The following is a 4,520-nucleotide window of genomic DNA, read 5'->3' as shown; positions in this document are numbered from 1 at the left end:
GAGCAATCTACACTCTTCGAAGTGCAGAAGACGCCTCGAACGTCCACAATCGCTACTAATGGGGAACCAGCGCTGGATAGGCGGCGCGTCGAAAAGAGTGCGTTGCACGCCACCCTGGCGACGAAACGCGGCATATTCCAGCCACACAACCAGACGACACACACACATACGCAGCCTTATAGTTCGTATGTTTCCGTTTTCGCGCCGCTTCAAGTGGAGTTTTTGTAAAGAAGCTAGCGCCATCAAGTGAAGAAATGACGAAAGAAGCTTTTTAAGCTTTATATATTTTTCACAGTGCGTCGCGGCGAGCACGTGTGTTTCTTTAACGGTTGCGTCGTGTATCGATGCCATGCTTGCGTGGCTGCCTGCCTCGCAAATCTAGCAGTTATGGCTCCGGTCCTGCTGCGCTATGGTTTCGTAAGTATTAGTTGGCCTCTGGCTAGACATAAAAATTTCTGATGTTATTTCGCCACAGCAGTCAATGGAGAAGAAAGCTTTATCGCATCAGACGACACGCGCAAGCAAAGGTTTGAGTGCTCCGCTGCTTGATCCGTAACAATCCTGGCATTTAGTACTAATTACATAAATTTGCCGGATGCATCTCAGCGCCGAGTCCTCGTCCGCATGCGCATTTTTATAAACACATAGGTGGCTTAGTCGCGCGTGCGCCGGCACTATGCGCATACAACTCGTATTACAAGGCAGCTTCCCTCCCACATAATTCTTGGCAATGAATGGATAATTTTTACCTTTCGTATCGTTCACTTGGTGCGGTGGCGTTGGAAGGGGCTTAGCGGTGGCATTGCGAAGGAAAAATGGTACATATGCCGGATGGTGCATGCTATTGCTCATTCTGTTTCCGACGAAATACCGACTGCAGATTCTGCTGTTTGGTACTGTCTGCCATGGCTGACCGTCTTCACTATCGAATAAACCAAGGATACACGCGAAATTTGATTTAGAAACCAGCCCGACACCGCTTGACAGGGCGACAAGACGGGAGCTTACTCCGCTCGCCTGACTGCCTGGATCCAACGCCGCCTCCGTTCTTGTTCGTAAGGTTTAGATGGAAAGACGCAGAAGGATACATCCTCCCTCATCCCGACTTAGTTGTGGCACTTGTATACGCAACAGTATCGTCGGCGCCCTTTTGTTTTCCTTCGACCTTAAGGGCACGCAACGCAATTTTCGTCCGCGGGGGAGGCTGCATTGTGCACGTTCTGACCGCCAGGGCGGCGCTGCAGGCGCCGCGAAAACTCCAGCGCTGGTTCCCCATACCAGCAATTGCGCTTGTCGAGGTGGCAAAATCGAAACGCGCCAAGCGTCTCAAGGCGTCTCATTCCCGCGATAAATTCATGAGGGCGTTTCACATCGCTTGTCGATACGTACGTGCGTGGCTTACTGGTTTCAATATCACGTTTCTGTCCTAGTCCTGTGTTCAAATCCTGTGGTCGGACAATTTTAATAATGTTTAGTTAATTACCTATTACACAGTATTTTGCTGAAAATGCCGAGTTTACAAATCACAAAGCCGTTTGAAGCCAGAAGGACGAAATTTAGGCGAATCCATGTACGTCCCATAATTCCCATGCCCGTACAACCGCTCCGGTTGCAGCTCCCGTAGACACTAGCGCCGGAGTTCCCTCTAGTAATGATTGTATGAAATTCTATGACAGGGGGAGCGCAAGATTCGCGCCCGCACGCGAGAGATGGCAGCAGGAGCGCCAGAGGATGGTTACGGCGAGGCCGATGGCGCTGCGAAACGCGGGAACGGATGCCAAAGACCTGCGCTCTAAAACATGTATTTTAGTTGAAATTGTGGTGACCTAAGTTTGCATGAGAATCTGAAACAAACAAACAAACATGTTTTCTCTAGTTTCAGGGCGGAAGACAGAGGCATGGAGAGCTTTTGAGCAAAAGAGTGAACTGTCCGTATTACAGGTGAGTGGTTAGCCTCACTTAACATGAGCTTGTTAAACGAGCCATCAGGTTTATGTGAGTGCCAGTTCTGCTATGGAAATTTAATAACTGAGTGGTAATGCAATTTCGCGGTGTATCGTAGACAGAAATCTCTCTCACACCAACCCAATAGACATACATGCAGCTAGTCACTGCATAAAAGGGAATAGGAAATATCAGACTAGTACTACATATGTTTCCAGTGAAGCAAAGAAAATATAATAGCAAAGAGTGCCAATATCTATATGCAATATGTAGTGCATAAGAAGCAGTACAACTAGAGGAATGTAGTGGTACCTAATTGCTTCAGTGTCATCGCATTATTTTCATGAAATCGCATATAAACTCTCCACCCTCTTACGCAGAGCATCGTGCACGTTGTTGGATACTGACCCTTTTTCTGGCATCACTCCAGTTCCTCGACCACATCCAGTCGCCGTCGTATTACGATTATGGTGCGCCGGGGTACGTCTACGACGTTGCCGGACCCGTCAGACAGGTTGCCCACTCCCACCTCACGCGCCACACGTCGAGCTATTGTCTCCTCCCCTGCTTGACTCTTCCCGAAAGTGCAACGGTAGGCTGCCACGGTTCCAGGTAGTTGATCTTGGTCCCGAGCAAAGCTCTTTTGCGGCTCTGGAAGGTCGTTCGACAACAACCCGTCTCCTCCGGCTGAGCGCTTCCAGGCGAGGAGAAGACGCCGGAGGCAAGTCAACCCCCGGACAACGGAGCCCTTGAAGCGTCCCCATTGGCCGAACGGGACGGCACTTGCACGGGCGCCTACCATGGGAGGAAAATGGCGACACCTGAGCTGGCTCGACGATTGACCGAAAATGACATGACCCCGAGAGATCGAAGGGGTTAAAAGCGAGAGACAGGGAGAAGAGTTTTTTCGCCCTTCTTACCACGGGCCGCAGCGTCCGATTAACTGCCGGCCGTCGATGACTTTATCACTGTTCATTACTTTGTTTTATTACTGTAATTAATGTAAATAAACCTTCAGTTCTCAAAATCCTCCTCAACGTCGGCCAACTCCCGCACTCAATGGCAAGCTTTAATAACGTAAAGCAGCCGTGGCTATGCGCCAGCCCAAATAGCCACTTCAGATCTGACATCGAGACAACACTGCTGGAGACAAAGTGCCCATATTCAGGAAAAAATTACGTCATCATTGACCGTCAAAATGTAGTCAATTTTGTGAAGTACATGGCGTACGAAGTGTCACTTAAAATTGAGGAAGCGCTACCCATATTGCACACAGATTCAATTAGCCATATATTTACCAATCACACAGGAGTGCTTCTCCTTTTTATACGCAACAAAGCACAGTGTAAAAATAGTTGTTTCCAGAGACGACGAGTTCCTCTCAGATGCTGTTCTGACGATGGTGTGCTTTTACTTTAACTATATCTAAAGCATCTCGTAAAGTCATAGCTTGTGACGCACGGTAACAAAGCAAGCACCACTTTTGTATATATGTAGATACCGCCTACATAAATATCTTGGAAAATATCTACAGAGATTCCACAGCTACCCTAATTCTGCACAAGAAAAGTAGGAAGATACCTATATAGAAAGGGGTCAGACAGGAAGTACAATCTCTCCCATGCTACTCACTGCGTGCTTGGAAGAAGTATTCAAGCTATTAAACTGGGAAGGCTTAGCAGTAAAAATCGACGGCGAATATCTCAGCAACCTTTGGTTTGCCGATGACATTGTTCTATTCAGCAACAATGCAGAAGAGTTACAACAAATGATTGAGGACCTTAACAGAGAGAGTGTAAAGGCGCGCTCACACTAGCGGGAGACTTCCCGCAGCGGCACAGCGTCAACGTCGATGCTGCGTCGCAGCTGCTCGGAATGACGATCACACTGCGCGCGTTTCCTCGCCGCGGTTCTTGGAATGTAGAGAGAGGAGGCGTTGAGGGAGGACCCTAACGAGCAGAGAGGGAAGGGGATAGTCCGGGTGCCCCACTCCGACATGTGGCGTCAGTGCCGCTGACGATCTTAAGCCAACAATCCCTGACATTTCTAAATTTTGATGATGCTTCGGAAGCTGCAGAAAAAATTTTTCCTCATGCTGACCGACACCTGGGTCGACACCGTATATTAGACACTCCACAACGAAATAAACTTACCAGTCAGGCCGAACTCCAGTCCTATTAATTCCCATCGGTTGGTCTTGCCATCCGTGTCTTTATAGTCGCAATGCGTCTTGTCATAAAGAAAAGGGTATGACCGAATATATTCCAGGAACCGCTCAAAATCCTCAAGTCGCATGTTCATGCTGGCAAAGCAACCGCCGGGTGTACCGCAGCACGCGCGCAGCCTCCGCCGACGGGGTCACTGAACTGGGACCGACGTCACGGTTCACGGTCGGCCCCCATTGGCTGTTCTCGTCAGCGGCACGGGAAAAATAGGTACCGGACCCATCGCTCTGCGGGACGGCAGAGCAGCCTGTCTGCGGGAGAAAAACCGGTTTGTGCGGGAAGCGGCGCGGGGGAAACGTTCTGCGTTGCGCGCTTTCCCGCCACTGTGAACGCGCCTTAAGAGTGGGGACG

The 4,520-nt window shown here is 49.5% G+C and overlaps 1 long non-coding RNA gene across 1 annotated transcript; it reads left to right on the top strand.

Moving 5' to 3' along the window:
* The first annotated feature begins 379 nt into the window (after positions 1 to 379).
* LOC135921912 (uncharacterized) lies at positions 380 to 2,966 on the top strand. Its single transcript, XR_010570674.1, has 3 exons — positions 380 to 417; positions 1,877 to 1,941; positions 2,325 to 2,966. It is a non-coding gene; the product is annotated as an uncharacterized lncRNA (long non-coding RNA).
* Positions 2,967 to 4,520: the final 1,554 nt, after the last annotated feature.

The sequence above is a fragment of the Dermacentor albipictus genome, chromosome 1 (assembly GCF_038994185.2).
Source record: "Dermacentor albipictus isolate Rhodes 1998 colony chromosome 1, USDA_Dalb.pri_finalv2, whole genome shotgun sequence".
Classification (NCBI taxonomy): domain Eukaryota; kingdom Metazoa; phylum Arthropoda; class Arachnida; order Ixodida; family Ixodidae; genus Dermacentor; species Dermacentor albipictus.
This window is presented reverse-complemented; position numbering and strand designations above follow the sequence as displayed.